A 19,667-nucleotide genomic window follows, 5' to 3' on the forward strand; every position below is an offset into this window, starting at 1 on the left:
ACAGTAACAGCCTCAGACAAGAACAGGGATGCAGACCCATTGGCTGAACATTGCAGTTTTGAATTTCAGATGTCTTGAAACCTCATAGAAATACAGCTTCATGGTTATAAGTGCTTACCTTTTGAGGTTGAAGTTCTGTGAACTAAACAGCAACTTTGGAAGTGTATGTTATAATATTTAGGATGGATTGCATTTGAACATCAGGTGCTCACCTAACAGGAGTTCTTTCTATTTTTCTTTAGTTAGTAAGTGCTTCCATGTTAGGTGAGCAATTGTTGCAATATCTCCACTGCAGAAAACCATCCCTCTATACTTTTAAAATCTTCACCAAGCAAGCTCAGAAAAGAGCGGGAAAAATGTGGGAGGAGCTACTTAATGGTTTGGTGCCTTCAGGGCCTTTCAAGGGATAAAAAGGCGAGCACTTATTCCACAGTGCCCATACCAGAAACAGCCTCTGACAAGAACAGGGATGCAGACCCTTTGGCTGAACATTGCAGTTTTGAATTTCAGATGCCTTGAAACCTCATAGAAATACAGCTTCAAGCTTGTAAGTGCTTACCTTTTGAGTTTGAAGTTCTGTGAAATATACAACAACTCTGGAAGTACATGGTATAATATTTAGGGATGGATTGCATTTGAGCATCAGGTGTTCACCTAACAGGAGTTCTTTCTATTTTTCTTTAGTTAGTAAGTGCTTCCATGTTAGGTGAGCAATTGTTGCAATATCCCCACTACAGAAAACCATCTCTCTATACTTTCAAAATCTTCACCAAGCAACCTCAGAAAAGAGCGGGAAAAATGTGGGAGGAGCTACTTAATGGTCTGGTGCCTTGAGGGCCTTTCAAGGGATAAAAAGGTGGGCCCTTCTCCACAGTGCCCATAGCAGGAACGGCCTCGGATGACAACAGTGATGCAGGCCAACTGGCTGAACATTGCAGTTTTGAATTTCAGATGTCTTGAAACCTCATAGAAATACAGCTTCATGGTTATAAGTGCTTACCTTTTGAGTTTGAAGTTCTGTGAAATAAACAACAACTCTGGAAGTACATGGTATACTATTTAGGGATGGATTGCATTTGAGCATCAGGTGTTCACCTAACAGGAGTTCTTTCTATTTTTCTTTAGTTAGTAAGTGCTTCTATGTTAGGTGAGCAATTGTTGCACTATCCCCACTACAGAAAACCATCTCTCTATACTTTCAAAATCTTCACCAAGCAAGCTCGGAAAAGAGCGGGAAAAATGTGGGAGGAGCTACTTAATGGTTTGGTGCCTTGAGGGCCTTTCAAGGGATAAAAAGGTGGGCACTTCTTCCACAGTGCCCATACCAGAAACAGCCTCTGACAAGAACAGGGATGCAGACCCTTTGGCTGAACATTGCAGTTTTGAATTTCAGATGCCTTGAAACCTCATAGAAATACAGCTTCAAGCTTGTAAGTGCTTACCTTTTGAGTTTGAAGTTCTGTGAAATAAACAACAACTCTGTTAACTAAACAACAGCTCTGGAAGTGTATGTTATAATATTTAGAGAATAATTGCATTTGAGCATCAGGTGCTCACCTAACAGGAGTTCTTTCTATTTTTCTTTAGTTAGTAAGTGCTTCCATGTTAGGTGAGCAATTGTTGCAATATCCCCACTACAGAAAACCATCTCTCTATACTTTTAAAATCTTCACCAATCAAGCTCAGAAAAGAGCGGGAAAAATGTGGGAGGAGCTACTTAATGTTTTGGTGCCTTCAGGGCCTTTCAAGGGATAAAAAGGCGAGCACTTCTTCCACAGTGCCCATAACAGGAACAGCCTCAGACAAGAACAGGGATGCAGACCCACTGGCTGAACATTGCAGTTTTGAATTTCAGATGTCTTGGAACCTCACAGAAATACAGCTTCAAGGTTGGCACCTGCGTTTTATATATGTGTAAGTGCTTCCCTTTTGAGGTTGAAGTTCTGTGAACTAAACAGCAATTTTGGAAGTGTATGTTATAATATTTAGGATGGATTGCATTTGAACATCAGGTGCTCACCTAACAGGAGTTATTTCTATTTTTCTTTAGTTAGTAAGTGCTTCCATGTTAGGTGAGCAATTGTTGCAATATCTCCACTACAGAAAACCATCTCTCTATACTTTCAAAATCTTCACCAAGCAAGCTCAGAAAAGAGCGGGAAAAATGTGGGAGGAGCTTCTTAATGGTTTGGTGCCTTCAGGGCCTTTCAAGGGATAAAAAGGCGAGCACTTCTTCCACAGTGCCCATAGCAGGAACGGCCTCGGATGAGAACAGTGATGCAGGCCAACTGGCTGAACATTGCAGTTTTGAATTTCAGATGTCTTGAAACCTCATAGAAATACAGCTTCAAGGTTGGCACCTGCGTTTTATATATGTGTAAGTGCTTCCCTTTTGAGGTTGAAGTTCTGTGAACTAAACAGCAATTTTGGAAGTGTATGTTATAATATTTAGGATGGATTGCATTTGAACATCAGGTGCTCACCTAACAGGAGTTATTTCTATTTTTCTTTAGTTAGTAAGTGCTTCCATGTTAGGTGAGCAATTGTTGCAATATCTCCACTACAGAAAACCATCTCTCTATACTTTCAAAATCTTCACCAAGGAAGCTCAGAAAAGAGCGGGAAAAATGTGGGAGGAGCTTCTTAATGGTTTGGTGCCTTCAGGGACTTTCAAGGGATAAAAAGGCTAGAACTTCTTCCACAGTGCCCATACCAGGAACAGCCTCAGACAAGAACAGGGATGCAGACCCTTTGGCTGAACATTGCAGTTTTGAATTTCAGATGTCTTGAAACCTCATAGAAATACAGCTTCAAGCTTGTAAGTGCTTACCTTTTGAGTTTGAAGTTCTGTGAAATAAACAACAACTCTGGAAGTACATGGTATAATATTTAGGGATGGATTACATTTGAGCATCAGGTGTTCACCTAACAGGAGTTCTTTCTATTTTTCTTTAGTTAGTAGGTGCTTCCATGTTAGGTGAGCAATTGTTGCAATATCCCCACTACAGAAAACCATCTCTCTATACTTTCAAAATCTTCACCAAGCAAGCTCAGAAAGAGCGGGAAAAATGTGGGAGGAGCTACTTAATGGTTTGGTGCCTTCAGGGCCTTTCAAGGGATAAAAAGGCGAGCACTTCTTCCACATTGCCAATAACAGGAACAGCCTCAGACAAGAACGGGGATGCAGACCCTTTGGCTGAACATTGCAGTTTTGAATTTCAGATGTCTTGAAACCTCATAGAAATACAGCTTCAAGCTTGTAAGTGCTTACCTTTTGAGTTTGAAGTTCTGTGAAATAAACAACAACTCTGGAAGTACATGGTATAATATTTAGGGATGGATTACATTTGAGCATCAGGTGTTCACCTAACAGGAGTTCTTTCTATTTTTCTTTAGTTAGTAAGTGCTTCCATGTTAGGTGAGCAATTGTTGCAATATCCCCACTACAGAAAACCATCTCTCTATACTTTCAAAATCTTCACCAAGCAAGCTCAGAAAAGAGCGGGAAAAATGTGGGAGGAGCTACTTAATGGTTTGGTGCCTTCAGGGCCTTTCAAGGGATAAAAAGGTGGGCACTTCTTCCACAGTGCCCATAGCAGGAACGGCCTCGGATGAGAACAGTGATGCAGGCCAACTGGCTGAACATTGCAGTTTTGAATTTCAGATGTCTTGAAACCTCATAGAAATACAGCTTCAAGCTTGTAAGTGCTTACCTATTGAGGTTGAAGTTCTGTTAACTAAACAACAGCTCTGGAAGTGTATGTTATAATATTTAGAGAATAATTGCATTTGAGCATCGGGTGCTCACCTAACAGGAGTTCTTTCTATTTTTCTTTAGTTAGTAAGTGCTTCCATGTTAGGTGAGCAATTGTTGCAATATCTCCACTACAGAAAACCATCTCTCTATACTTTCAAAATCTTCACCAAGCAAGCTCAGAAAAGAGCGGGAAAAATGTGGGAGGAGCTACTTAATGGTTTGGTGCCTTCAGGGCCTTTCAAGGGATAAAAAGGCGAGCACTTCTTCCACAGTGCCCATAACAGTAACAGCCTCAGACAAGAACAGGGATGCAGACCCATTGGCTGAACATTGCAGTTTTGAATTTCAGATGTCTTGAAACCTCATAGAAATACAGCTTCATGGTTATAAGTGCTTACCTTTTGAGGTTGAAGTTCTGTGAACTAAACAGCAACTTTGGAAGTGTATGTTATAATATTTAGGATGGATTGCATTTGAACATCAGGTGCTCACCTAACAGGAGTTCTTTCTATTTTTCTTTAGTTAGTAAGTGCTTCCATGTTAGGTGAGCAATTGTTGCAATATCCCCACTACAGAAAACCATCTCTCTATACTTTCAAAATCTTCACCAAGCAAGCTCAGAAAAGAGCGGGAAAAATGTGGGAGGAGCTACTTAATGGTTTGGTGCCTTGAGGGCCTTTCAAGGGATAAAAAGGTGGGCACTTCTTCCACAGTGCCCATAGCAGGAACGGCCTCGGATGAGAACAGTGATGCAGGCCAACTGGCTGAACATTGCAGTTTTGAATTTCAGATGTCTTGAAACCTCATAGAAATACAGCTTCAAGCTTGTAAGTGCTTACCTATTGAGGTTGAAGTTCTGTTAACTAAACAACAGCTCTGGAAGTGTATGTTATAATATTTAGAGAATAATTGCATTTGCGCATCAGGTGCTCACCTAACAGGAGTTCTTTCTATTTTTCTTTAGTTAGTAAGTGCTTCCATGTTAGGTGAGCAATTGTTGCAATATCTCTACTACAGAAAACCATCTCTCTATACTTTCAAAATCTTCACCAAGCAAGCTCAGAAAAGAGCGGGAAAAATGTGGGAGGAGCTACTTAATGGTTTGGTGCCTTTAGGGCCTTTCAAGGGATAAAAAGGCGAGCACTTCTTCCACAGTGCCCATAACAGTAACAGCCTCAGACAAGAACAGGGATGCAGACCCATTGGCTGAACATTGCAGTTTTGAATTTCAGATGTCTTGAAACCTCATAGAAATACAGCTTCATGGTTATAAGTGCTTACCTTTTGAGGTTGAAGTTCTGTTAACTAAACAACAGCTCTGGAAGTGTATGTTATAATATTTAGAGAATAATTGCATTTGAACATCAGGTGCTCACCTAACAGGAGTTCTTTCTATTTTTCTTTAGTTAGTAAGTGCTTCCATGTTGGGTGAGCAATTGTTGCAATATCCCCACTACAGAAAACCATCTCTCTATACTTTCAAAATCTTCACCAAGCAAGCTCAGAAAAGAGCGGGAAAAATGTGGGAGGAGCTACTTAATGGTTTGGTGCCTTGAGGGCCTTTCAAGGGATAACAAGGTGGGCACTTCTTCCACAGGGCCCATAGCAGGAACGGCCTCAGATGAGAACAGTGATGCAGGCCAACTGGCTGAACATTGCAGTTTTGAATTTCAGATGTCTTGAAACCTCATAGAAATACAGCTTCAAGCTTGTAAGTGCTTACCTATTGAGGTTGAAGTTCTGTTAACTAAACAACAGCTCTGGAAGTGTATGTTATAATATTTAGAGAATAATTGCATTTGAGCATCAGGTGCTCACCTAACAGGAGTTCTTTCTATTTTTCTTTAGTTAGTAAGTGCTTCCATGTTAGGTGAGCAATTGTTGCAATATCTCTACTACAGAAAACCATCTCTCTATACTTTCAAAATCTTCACCAAGCAAGCTCAGAAAAGAGCGGGACAAATGTGGGAGGAGCTACTTAATGGTTTGGTGCCTTGAGGGCCTTTCAAGGGATAAAAAGGCGAGCACTTCTTCCACAGTGCCCATAGCAGGAACGGCCTCGGATGAGAACAGTGATGCAGGCCAACTGGCTGAACATTGCAGTTTTGAATTTCAGATGTCTTGAAACCTCATAGAAATACAGCTTCAAGCTTGTAAGTGCTTACCTATTGAGGTTGAAGTTCTGTTAACTAAACAACAGCTCTGGAAGTGTATGTTATAATATTTAGGATGGATTGCATTTGAACATCAGGTGCTCACCTAACAGGAGTTCTTTCTATTTTTCTTTAGTTAGTAAGTGCTTCCATGTTAGGTGAGCAATTGTTGCAATATCCCCACTACAGAAAACCATCTCTCTATACTTTCAAAATCTTCACCAAGCAAGCTCAGAAAAGAGCGGGAAAAATGTGGGAGGAGCTACTTAATGGTTTGGTGCCTTGAGGGCCTTTCAAGGGATAAAAAGGTGGGCACTTCTTCCACAGTGCCCATAGCAGGAACGGCCTCGGATGAGAACAGTGATGCAGGCCAACTGGCTGAACATTGCAGTTTTGAATTTCAGATGTCTTGAAACCTCATAGAAATACAGCTTCAAGCTTGTAAGTGCTTACCTATTGAGGTTGAAGTTCTGTTAACTAAACAACAGCTCTGGAAGTGTATGTTATAATATTTAGAGAATAATTGCATTTGCGCATCAGGTGCTCACCTAACAGGAGTTCTTTCTATTTTTCTTTAGTTAGTAAGTGCTTCCATGTTAGGTGAGCAATTGTTGCAATATCTCTACTACAGAAAACCATCTCTCTATACTTTCAAAATCTTCACCAAGCAAGCTCAGAAAAGAGCGGGAAAAATGTGGGAGGAGCTACTTAATGGTTTGGTGCCTTCAGGGCCTTTCAAGGGATAAAAAGGCGAGCACTTCTTCCACAGTGCCCATAACAGTAACAGCCTCAGACAAGAACAGGGATGCAGACCCATTGGCTGAACATTGCAGTTTTGAATTTCAGATGTCTTGAAACCTCATAGAAATACAGCTTCATGGTTATAAGTGCTTACCTTTTGAGGTTGAAGTTCTGTTAACTAAACAACAGCTCTGGAAGTGTATGTTATAATATTTAGAGAATAATTGCATTTGAACATCAGGTGCTCACCTAACAGGAGTTCTTTCTATTTTTCTTTAGTTAGTAAGTGCTTCCATGTTGGGTGAGCAATTGTTGCAATATCCCCACTACAGAAAACCATCTCTCTATACTTTCAAAATCTTCACCAAGCAAGCTCAGAAAAGAGCGGGAAAAATGTGGGAGGAGCTACTTAATGGTTTGGTGCCTTGAGGGCCTTTCAAGGGATAAAAAGGTGGGCACTTCTTCCACAGGGCCCATAGCAGGAACGGCCTCAGATGAGAACAGTGATGCAGGCCAACTGGCTGAACATTGCAGTTTTGAATTTCAGATGTCTTGAAACCTCATAGAAATACAGCTTCAAGCTTGTAAGTGCTTACCTATTGAGGTTGAAGTTCTGTTAACTAAACAACAGCTCTGGAAGTGTATGTTATAATATTTAGAGAATAATTGCATTTGAGCATCAGGTGCTCACCTAACAGGAGTTCTTTCTATTTTTCTTTAGTTAGTAAGTGCTTCCATGTTAGGTGAGCAATTGTTTCAATATCTCCACTGCAGAAAACCATCCCTCTATACTTTCAAAATCTTCACCAAGCAAGCTCAGAAAAGAGCGGGAAAAATGTGGGAGGAGCTACTTAATGTTTGGTGCCTTCAGGGCCTTTCAAGGGATAAAAAGGCGAGCACTTATTCCACAGTGCCCATACCAGAAACAGCCTCTGACAAGAACAGGGATGCAGACCCTTTGGCTGAACATTGCAGTTTTGAATTTCAGATGCCTTGAAATCTCATAGAAATACAGCTTCAAGCTTGTAAGTGCTTACCTTTTGAGTTTGAAGTTCTGTGAAATAAACAACAACTCTGGAAGTACATGGTATAATATTTAGGGATGGATTGCATTTGAGCATCAGGTGTTCACCTGACAGGAGTTCTTTCTATTTGTCTTTAGTTAGTAAGTGCTTCCATGTTAGGTGAGCAATTGTTGCAATATCCCCACTACAGAAAACCATCTCTCTATACTTTCAAAATCTTCACCAAGCAAGCTCAGAAAAGAGCGGGAAAAATGTGGGAGGAGCTACTTAATGGTTTGGTGCCTTGAGGGCCTTTCAAGGGATAAAAAGGTGGGCCCTTCTCCACAGTGCCCATAGCAGGAACGGCCTCGGATGAGAACAGTGATGCAGGCCAACTGGCTGAACATTGCAGTTTTGAATTTCAGATGTCTTGAAACCTCATAGAAATACAGCTTCAAGCTTGTAAGTGCTTACCTATTGAGGTTGAAGTTCTGTTAACTAAACAACAGCTCTGGAAGTGTATGTTATAATATTTAGAGAATAATTGCATTTGAGCATCAGGTGCTCACCTAACAGGAGTTCTTTCTATTTTTCTTTAGTTAGTAAGTGCTTCCATGTTAGGTGAGCAATTGTTGCAATATCTCCACTACAGAAAACCATCTCTCTATACTTTCAAAATCTTCACCAAGCAAGCTCAGAAAAGAGCGGGAAAAATGTGGGAGGAGCTACTTAATGGTTTGGTGCCTTCAGGGCCTTTCAAGGGATAAAAAGGTGGGCACTTCTTCCACAGTGCCCATAGCAGGAACGGCCTCGGATGAGAACAGTGATGCAGGCCAACTGGCTGAACATTGCAGTTTTGAATTTCAGATGTCTTGAAACCTCATAGAAATACAGCTTCAAGCTTGTAAGTGCTTACCTATTGAGGTTGAAGTTCTGTTAACTAAACAACAGCTCTGGAAGTGTATGTTATAATATTTAGAGAATAATTGCATTTGAGCATCAGGTGCTCACCTAACAGGAGTTCTTTCTATTTTTCTTTAGTTAGTAAGTGCTTCCATGTTAGGTGAGCAATTGTTGCAATATCTCCACTACAGAAAACCATCTCTCTATACTTTCAAAATCTTCACCAAGCAAGCTCAGAAAAGAGCGGGAAAAATGTGGGAGGAGCTACTTAATGGTTTGGTGCCTTCAGGGCCTTTCAAGGGATAAAAAGGCGAGCACTTCTTCCACAGTGCCCATAACAGTAACAGCCTCAGACAAGAACAGGGATGCAGACCCATTGGCTGAACATTGCAGTTTTGAATTTCAGATGTCTTGAAACCTCATAGAAATACAGCTTCATGGTTATAAGTGCTTACCTTTTGAGGTTGAAGTTCTGTGAACTAAACAGCAACTTTGGAAGTGTATGTTATAATATTTAGGATGGATTGCATTTGAACATCAGGTGCTCACCTAACAGGAGTTCTTTCTATTTTTCTTTAGTTAGTAAGTGCTTCCATGTTGGGTGAGCAATTGTTGCAATATCCCCACTACAGAAAACCATCTCTCTATACTTTCAAAATCTTCACCAAGCAAGCTCAGAAAAGAGCGGGAAACATGTGGGAGGAGCTACTTAATGGTTTGGTGCCTTGAGGGCCTTTCAAGGGATAAAAAGGTGGGCACTTCTTCCACAGTGCCCATAGCAGGAACGGCCTCAGATGAGAACAGTGATGCAGGCCAACTGGCTGAACATTGCAGTTTTGAATTTCAGATGTCTTGAAACCTCATAGAAATACAGCTTCAAGCTTGTAAGTGCTTACCTATTGAGGTTGAAGTTCTGTTAACTAAACAACAGCTCTGGAAGTGTATGTTATAATATTTAGAGAATAATTGCATTTGAGCATCAGGTGCTCACCTAACAGGAGTTCTTTCTATTTTTCTTTAGTTAGTAAGTGCTTCCATGTTAGGTGAGCAATTGTTGCAATATCTCCACTGCAGAAAACCATCCCTCTATACTTTCAAAATCTTCACCAAGCAAGCTCAGAAAAGAGCGGGAAAAATGTGGGAGGGGCTACTTAATGGTTTGGTGCCTTCAGGGCCTTTCAAGGGATAAAAAGGCGAGCACTTATTCCACAGTGCCCATACCAGAAACAGCCTCTGACAAGAACAGGGATGCAGACCCTTTGGCTGAACATTGCAGTTTTGAATTTCAGATGCCTTGAAACCTCATAGAAATAAAGCTTCAAGCTTGTAAGTGCTTACCTTTTGAGTTTGAAGTTCTGTGAAATAAACAACAACCCTGGAAGTACATGGTATAATATTTAGGGATGGATTGCATTTGAGCATCAGGTGTTCACCTGACAGGAGTTCTTTCTATTTTTCTTTAGTTAGTAAGTGCTTCCATGTTAGGTGAGCAATTGTTGCAATATCCCCACTACAGAAAACCATCTCTCTATACTTTCAAAATCTTCACCAAGCAACCTCAGAAAAGAGCGGGAAAAATGTGGGAGGAGCTACTTAATGGTCTGGTGCCTTGAGGGCCTTTCAAGGGATAAAAAGGTGGGCCCTTCTCCACAGTGCCCATAGCAGGAACGGCCTCGGATGACAACAGTGATGCAGGCCAACTGGCTGAACATTGCAGTTTTGAATTTCAGATGTCTTGAAACCTCATAGAAATACAGCTTCAAGCTTGTAAGTGCTTACCTATTGAGGTTGAAGTTCTGTTAACTAAACAACAACTCTGGAAGTACATGGTATACTATTTAGGGATGGATTGCATTTGAGCATCAGGTGTTCACCTAACAGGAGTTCTTTCTATTTTTCTTTAGTTAGTAAGTGCTTCTATGTTAGGTGAGCAATTGTTGCACTATCCCCATTACAGAAAACCATCTCTCTATACTTTCAAAATCTTCACCAAGCAAGCTCAGAAAAGAGCGGGAAAAATGTGGGAGGAGCTACTTAATGGTTTGGTGCCTTCAGGGCCTTTCAAGGGATAAAAAGGTGGGCACTTCTTCCACAGTGCCCATAGCAGGAACGGCCTCGGATGAGAACAGTGATGCAGGCCAACTGGCTGAACATTGCAGTTTTGAATTTCAGATGTCTTGAAACCTCATAGAAATACAGCTTCAAGCTTGTAAGTGCTTACCTTTTGAGTTTGAAGTTCTGTGAAATAAACAACAACCCTGGAAGTACATGGTATAATATTTAGGGATGGATTGCATTTGAGCATCAGGTGTTCACCTAACAGGAGTTCTTTCTATTTTTCTTTAGTTAGTAAGTGCTTCCATGTTAGGTGAGCAATTGTTGCAATATCCCCACTACAGAAAACCATCTCTCTATACTCTCAAAATCTTCACCAAGCAAGCTCAGAAAGAGCAGGAAAAATGTGGGAGGAGCTACTTAATGGTTTGGTGCCTTGAGGGCCTTTCAAGGGATAAAAAGGTGGGCACTTCTTCCACAGTGCCCATAGCAGGAACGGCCTCGGATGAGAACAGTGATGCAGGCCAACTGGCTGAACATTGCAGTTTTGAATTTCAGATGTCTTGAAACCTCATAGAAATACAGCTTCAAGCTTGTAAGTGCTTACCTATTGAGGTTGAAGTTCTGTTAACTAAACAACAGCTCTGGAAGTGTATGTTATAATATTTAGAGAATAATTGCATTTGCGCATCAGGTGCTCACCTAACAGGAGTTCTTTCTATTTTTCTTTAGTTAGTAAGTGCTTCCATGTTAGGTGAGCAATTGTTGCAATATCTCTACTACAGAAAACCATCTCTCTATACTTTCAAAATCTTCACCAAGCAAGCTCAGAAAAGAGCGGGACAAATGTGGGAGGAGCTACTTAATGGTTTGGTGCCTTGAGGGCCTTTCAAGGGATAAAAAGGTGGGCACTTCTTCCATAGTGCCCATAGCAGGAACGGCCTCGGATGAGAACAGTGATGCAGGCCAACTGGCTGAACATTGCAGTTTTGAATTTCAGATGTCTTGAAACCTCATAGAAATACAGCTTCAAGCTTGTAAGTGCTTACCTATTGAGGTTGAAGTTCTGTTAACTAAACAACAGCTCTGGAAGTGTATGTTATAATATTTAGAGAATAATTGCATTTGAGCATCAGGTGCTCACCTAACAGGAGTTCTTTCTATTTTTCTTTAGTTAGTAAGTGCTTCCATGTTAGGTGAGCAATTGTTACAATATCTCCACTACAGAAAACCATCTCTCTATACTTTCAAAATCTTCACCAAGCAAGCTCAGAAAAGAGCGGGAAAAATGTGGGAGGAGCTACTTAATGGTTTGGTGCCTTCAGGGCCTTTCAAGGGATAAAAAGGTGGGCACTTCTTCCACAGTGCCCATAGCAGGAACGGCCTCGGATGAGAACAGTGATGCAGGCCAACTGGCTGAACATTGCAGTTTTGAATTTCAGATGTCTTGAAACCTCATAGAAATACAGCTTCAAGCTTGTAAGTGCTTACCTATTGAGGTTGAAGTTCTGTTAACTAAACAACAGCTCTGTAAGTGTATGTTATAATATTTAGAGAATAATTGCATTTGAGCATCAGGTGCTCACCTAACAGGAGTTCTTTCTATTTTTCTTTAGTTAGTAAGTGCTTCCATGTTAGGTGAGCAATTGTTGCAATATCTCCACTACAGAAAACCATCTCTCTATACTTTCAAAATCTTCACCAAGCAAGCTCAGAAAAGAGCGGGAAAAATGTGGGAGGAGCTACTTAATGGTTTGGTGCCTTCAGGGACTTTCAAGGGATAAAAAGGCTAGAACTTCTTCCACAGTGCCCATACCAGGAACAGCCTCAGACAAGAACAGGGATGCAGACCCTTTGGCTGAACATTGCAGTTTTGAATTTCAGATGTCTTGAAACCTCATAGAAATACAGCTTCAAGGTTGGCACCTGCGTTTTATATATGTGTAAGTGCTTCCCTTTTGAGGTTGAAGTTCTGTGAACTAAACAGCAATTTTGGAAGTGTATGTTATAATATTTAGGATGGATTGCATTTGAACATCAGGTGCTCACCTAACAGGAGTTATTTCTATTTTTCTTTAGTTAGTAAGTGCTTCCATGTTAGGTGAGCAATTGTTGCAATATCTCCACTACAGAAAACCATCTCTCTATACTTTCAAAATCTTCACCAAGGAAGCTCAGAAAAGAGCGGGAAAAATGTGGGAGGAGCTTCTTAATGGTTTGGTGCCTTCAGGGACTTTCAAGGGATAAAAAGGCTAGAACTTCTTCCACAGTGCCCATACCAGGAACAGCCTCAGACAAGAACAGGGATGCAGACCCTTTGGCTGAACATTGCAGTTTTGAATTTCAGATGTCTTGAAACCTCATAGAAATACAGCTTCAAGCTTGTAAGTGCTTACCTTTTGAGTTTGAAGTTCTGTGAAATAAACAACAACTCTGGAAGTACATGGTATAATATTTAGGGATGGATTACATTTGAGCATCAGGTGTTCACCTAACAGGAGTTCTTTCTATTTTTCTTTAGTTAGTAGGTGCTTCCATGTTAGGTGAGCAATTGTTGCAATATCCCCACTACAGAAAACCATCTCTCTATACTTTCAAAATCTTCACCAAGCAAGCTCAGAAAGAGCGGGAAAAATGTGGGAGGAGCTACTTAATGGTTTGGTGCCTTCAGGGCCTTTCAAGGGATAAAAAGGCGAGCACTTCTTCCACATTGCCAATAACAGGAACAGCCTCAGACAAGAACGGGGATGCAGACCCTTTGGCTGAACATTGCAGTTTTGAATTTCAGATGTCTTGAAACCTCATAGAAATACAGCTTCAAGCTTGTAAGTGCTTACCTTTTGAGTTTGAAGTTCTGTGAAATAAACAACAACTCTGGAAGTACATGGTATAATATTTAGGGATGGATTACATTTGAGCATCAGGTGTTCACCTAACAGGAGTTCTTTCTATTTTTCTTTAGTTAGTAAGTGCTTCCATGTTAGGTGAGCAATTGTTGCAATATCCCCACTACAGAAAACCATCTCTCTATACTTTCAAAATCTTCACCAAGCAAGCTCAGAAAAGAGCGGGAAAAATGTGGGAGGAGCTACTTAATGGTTTGGTGCCTTCAGGGCCTTTCAAGGGATAAAAAGGTGGGCACTTCTTCCACAGTGCCCATAGCAGGAACGGCCTCGGATGAGAACAGTGATGCAGGCCAACTGGCTGAACATTGCAGTTTTGAATTTCAGATGTCTTGAAACCTCATAGAAATACAGCTTCAAGCTTGTAAGTGCTTACCTATTGAGGTTGAAGTTCTGTTAACTAAACAACAGCTCTGGAAGTGTATGTTATAATATTTAGAGAATAATTGCATTTGAGCATCGGGTGCTCACCTAACAGGAGTTCTTTCTATTTTTCTTTAGTTAGTAAGTGCTTCCATGTTAGGTGAGCAATTGTTGCAATATCTCCACTACAGAAAACCATCTCTCTATACTTTCAAAATCTTCACCAAGCAAGCTCAGAAAAGAGCGGGAAAAATGTGGGAGGAGCTACTTAATGGTTTGGTGCCTTCAGGGCCTTTCAAGGGATAAAAAGGCGAGCACTTCTTCCACAGTGCCCATAACAGTAACAGCCTCAGACAAGAACAGGGATGCAGACCCATTGGCTGAACATTGCAGTTTTGAATTTCAGATGTCTTGAAACCTCATAGAAATACAGCTTCATGGTTATAAGTGCTTACCTTTTGAGGTTGAAGTTCTGTGAACTAAACAGCAACTTTGGAAGTGTATGTTATAATATTTAGGATGGATTGCATTTGAACATCAGGTGCTCACCTAACAGGAGTTCTTTCTATTTTTCTTTAGTTAGTAAGTGCTTCCATGTTAGGTGAGCAATTGTTGCAATATCCCCACTACAGAAAACCATCTCTCTATACTTTCAAAATCTTCACCAAGCAAGCTCAGAAAAGAGCGGGAAAAATGTGGGAGGAGCTACTTAATGGTTTGGTGCCTTGAGGGCCTTTCAAGGGATAAAAAGGTGGGCACTTCTTCCACAGTGCCCATAGCAGGAACGGCCTCGGATGAGAACAGTGATGCAGGCCAACTGGCTGAACATTGCAGTTTTGAATTTCAGATGTCTTGAAACCTCATAGAAATACAGCTTCAAGCTTGTAAGTGCTTACCTATTGAGGTTGAAGTTCTGTTAACTAAACAACAGCTCTGGAAGTGTATGTTATAATATTTAGAGAATAATTGCATTTGCGCATCAGGTGCTCACCTAACAGGAGTTCTTTCTATTTTTCTTTAGTTAGTAAGTGCTTCCATGTTAGGTGAGCAATTGTTGCAATATCTCTACTACAGAAAACCATCTCTCTATACTTTCAAAATCTTCACCAAGCAAGCTCAGAAAAGAGCGGGAAAAATGTGGGAGGAGCTACTTAATGGTTTGGTGCCTTTAGGGCCTTTCAAGGGATAAAAAGGCGAGCACTTCTTCCACAGTGCCCATAACAGTAACAGCCTCAGACAAGAACAGGGATGCAGACCCATTGGCTGAACATTGCAGTTTTGAATTTCAGATGTCTTGAAACCTCATAGAAATACAGCTTCATGGTTATAAGTGCTTACCTTTTGAGGTTGAAGTTCTGTTAACTAAACAACAGCTCTGGAAGTGTATGTTATAATATTTAGAGAATAATTGCATTTGAACATCAGGTGCTCACCTAACAGGAGTTCTTTCTATTTTTCTTTAGTTAGTAAGTGCTTCCATGTTGGGTGAGCAATTGTTGCAATATCCCCACTACAGAAAACCATCTCTCTATACTTTCAAAATCTTCACCAAGCAAGCTCAGAAAAGAGCGGGAAAAATGTGGGAGGAGCTACTTAATGGTTTGGTGCCTTGAGGGCCTTTCAAGGGATAAAAAGGTGGGCACTTCTTCCACAGGGCCCATAGCAGGAACGGCCTCAGATGAGAACAGTGATGCAGGCCAACTGGCTGAACATTGCAGTTTTGAATTTCAGATGTCTTGAAACCTCATAGAAATACAGCTTCAAGCTTGTAAGTGCTTACCTATTGAGGTTGAAGTTCTGTTAACTAAACAACAGCTCTGGAAGTGTATGTTATAATATTTAGAGAATAATTGCATTTGAGCATCAGGTGCTCACCTAACAGGAGTTCTTTCTATTTTTCTTTAGTTAGTAAGTGCTTCCATGTTAGGTGAGCAATTGTTGCAATATCTCTACTACAGAAAACCATCTCTCTATACTTTCAAAATCTTCACCAAGCAAGCTCAGAAAAGAGCGGGACAAATGTGGGAGGAGCTACTTAATGGTTTGGTGCCTTGAGGGCCTTTCAAGGGATAAAAAGGCGAGCACTTCTTCCACAGTGCCCATAGCAGGAACGGCCTCGGATGAGAACAGTGATGCAGGCCAACTGGCTGAACATTGCAGTTTTGAATTTCAGATGTCTTGAAACCTCATAGAAATACAGCTTCAAGCTTGTAAGTGCTTACCTATTGAGGTTGAAGTTCTGTTAACTAAACAACAGCTCTGGAAGTGTATGTTATAATATTTAGGATGGATTGCATTTGAACATCAGGTGCTCACCTAACAGGAGTTCTTTCTATTTTTCTTTAGTTAGTAAGTGCTTCCATGTTAGGTGAGCAATTGTTGCAATATCCCCACTACAGAAAACCATCTCTCTATACTTTCAAAATCTTCACCAAGCAAGCTCAGAAAAGAGCGGGAAAAATGTGGGAGGAGCTACTTAATGGTTTGGTGCCTTGAGGGCCTTTCAAGGGATAAAAAGGTGGGCACTTCTTCCACAGTGCCCATAGCAGGAACGGCCTCGGATGAGAACAGTGATGCAGGCCAACTGGCTGAACATTGCAGTTTTGAATTTCAGATGTCTTGAAACCTCATAGAAATACAGCTTCAAGCTTGTAAGTGCTTACCTATTGAGGTTGAAGTTCTGTTAACTAAACAACAGCTCTGGAAGTGTATGTTATAATATTTAGAGAATAATTGCATTTGCGCATCAGGTGCTCACCTAACAGGAGTTCTTTCTATTTTTCTTTAGTTAGTAAGTGCTTCCATGTTAGGTGAGCAATTGTTGCAATATCTCTACTACAGAAAACCATCTCTCTATACTTTCAAAATCTTCACCAAGCAAGCTCAGAAAAGAGCGGGAAAAATGTGGGAGGAGCTACTTAATGGTTTGGTGCCTTCAGGGCCTTTCAAGGGATAAAAAGGCGAGCACTTCTTCCACAGTGCCCATAACAGTAACAGCCTCAGACAAGAACAGGGATGCAGACCCATTGGCTGAACATTGCAGTTTTGAATTTCAGATGTCTTGAAACCTCATAGAAATACAGCTTCATGGTTATAAGTGCTTACCTTTTGAGGTTGAAGTTCTGTTAACTAAACAACAGCTCTGGAAGTGTATGTTATAATATTTAGAGAATAATTGCATTTGAACATCAGGTGCTCACCTAACAGGAGTTCTTTCTATTTTTCTTTAGTTAGTAAGTGCTTCCATGTTGGGTGAGCAATTGTTGCAATATCCCCACTACAGAAAACCATCTCTCTATACTTTCAAAATCTTCACCAAGCAAGCTCAGAAAAGAGCGGGAAAAATGTGGGAGGAGCTACTTAATGGTTTGGTGCCTTGAGGGCCTTTCAAGGGATAAAAAGGTGGGCACTTCTTCCACAGGGCCCATAGCAGGAACGGCCTCAGATGAGAACAGTGATGCAGGCCAACTGGCTGAACATTGCAGTTTTGAATTTCAGATGTCTTGAAACCTCATAGAAATACAGCTTCAAGCTTGTAAGTGCTTACCTATTGAGGTTGAAGTTCTGTTAACTAAACAACAGCTCTGGAAGTGTATGTTATAATATTTAGAGAATAATTGCATTTGAGCATCAGGTGCTCACCTAACAGGAGTTCTTTCTATTTTTCTTTAGTTAGTAAGTGCTTCCATGTTAGGTGAGCAATTGTTTCAATATCTCCACTGCAGAAAACCATCCCTCTATACTTTCAAAATCTTCACCAAGCAAGCTCAGAAAAGAGCGGGAAAAATGTGGGAGGAGCTACTTAATGTTTGGTGCCTTCAGGGCCTTTCAAGGGATAAAAAGGCGAGCACTTATTCCACAGTGCCCATACCAGAAACAGCCTCTGACAAGAACAGGGATGCAGACCCTTTGGCTGAACATTGCAGTTTTGAATTTCAGATGCCTTGAAATCTCATAGAAATACAGCTTCAAGCTTGTAAGTGCTTACCTTTTGAGTTTGAAGTTCTGTGAAATAAACAACAACTCTGGAAGTACATGGTATAATATTTAGGGATGGATTGCATTTGAGCATCAGGTGTTCACCTGACAGGAGTTCTTTCTATTTGTCTTTAGTTAGTAAGTGCTTCCATGTTAGGTGAGCAATTGTTGCAATATCCCCACTACAGAAAACCATCTCTCTATACTTTCAAAATCTTCACCAAGCAAGCTCAGAAAAGAGCGGGAAAAATGTGGGAGGAGCTACTTAATGGTTTGGTGCCTTGAGGGCCTTTCAAGGGATAAAAAGGTGGGCCCTTCTCCACAGTGCCCATAGCAGGAACGGCCTCGGATGAGAACAGTGATGCAGGCCAACTGGCTGAACATTGCAGTTTTGAATTTCAGATGTCTTGAAACCTCATAGAAATACAGCTTCAAGCTTGTAAGTGCTTACCTATTGAGGTTGAAGTTCTGTTAACTAAACAACAGCTCTGGAAGTGTATGTTATAATATTTAGAGAATAATTGCATTTGAGCATCAGGTGCTCACCTAACAGGAGTTCTTTCTATTTTTCTTTAGTTAGTAAGTGCTTCCATGTTAGGTGAGCAATTGTTGCAATATCTCCACTACAGAAAACCATCTCTCTATACTTTCAAAATCTTCACCAAGCAAGCTCAGAAAAGAGCGGGAAAAATGTGGGAGGAGCTACTTAATGGTTTGGTGCCTTCAGGGCCTTTCAAGGGATAAAAAGGTGGGCACTTCTTCCACAGTGCCCATAGCAGGAACGGCCTCGGATGAGAACAGTGATGCAGGCCAACTGGCTGAACATTGCAGTTTTGAATTTCAGATGTCTTGAAACCTCATAGAAATACAGCTTCAAGCTTGTAAGTGCTTACCTATTGAGGTTGAAGTTCTGTTAACTAAACAACAGCTCTGGAAGTGTATGTTATAATATTTAGAGAATAATTGCATTTGAGCATCAGGTGCTCACCTAACAGGAGTTCTTTCTATTTTTCTTTAGTTAGTAAGTGCTTCCATGTTAGGTGAGCAATTGTTGCAATATCTCCACTACAGAAAACCATCTCTCTATACTTTCAAAATCTTCACCAAGCAAGCTCAGAAAAGAGCGGGAAAAATGTGGGAGGAGCTACTTAATGGTTTGGTGCCTTCAGGGCCTTTCAAGGGATAAAAAGGCGAGCACTTCTTCCACAGTGCCCATAACAGTAACAGCCTCAGACAAGAACAGGGATGCAGACCCATTGGCTGAACATTGCAGTTTTGAATTTCAGATGTCTTGAAACCTCATAGAAATACAGCTTCATGGTTATAAGTGCTTACCTTTTGAGGTTGAAGTTCTGTGAACTAAACAGCAACTTTGGAAGTGTATGTTATAATATTTAGGATGGATTGCATTTGAACATCAGGTGCTCACCTAACAGGAGTTCTTTCTATTTTTCTTTAGTTAGTAAGTGCTTCCATGTTGGGTGAGCAATTGTTGCAATATCCCCACTACAGAAAACCATCTCTCTATACTTTCAAAATCTTCACCAAGCAAGCTCAGAAAAGAGCGGGAAACATGTGGGAGGAGCTACTTAATGGTTTGGTGCCTTGAGGGCCTTTCAAGGGATAAAAAGGTGGGCACTTCTTCCACAGTGCCCATAGCAGGAACGGCCTCAGATGAGAACAGTGATGCAGGCCAACTGGCTGAACATTGCAGTTTTGAATTTCAGATGTCTTGAAACCTCATAGAAATACAGCTTCAAGCTTGTAAGTGCTTACCTATTGAGGTTGAAGTTCTGTTAACTAAACAACA

This window comes from Ambystoma mexicanum, chromosome 7q, assembly GCF_040938575.1.
Source record: "Ambystoma mexicanum isolate Mex_15411 chromosome 7q, UKY_AmexF1_1, whole genome shotgun sequence".
Classification (NCBI taxonomy): Eukaryota; Metazoa; Chordata; class Amphibia; order Caudata; family Ambystomatidae; genus Ambystoma; species Ambystoma mexicanum.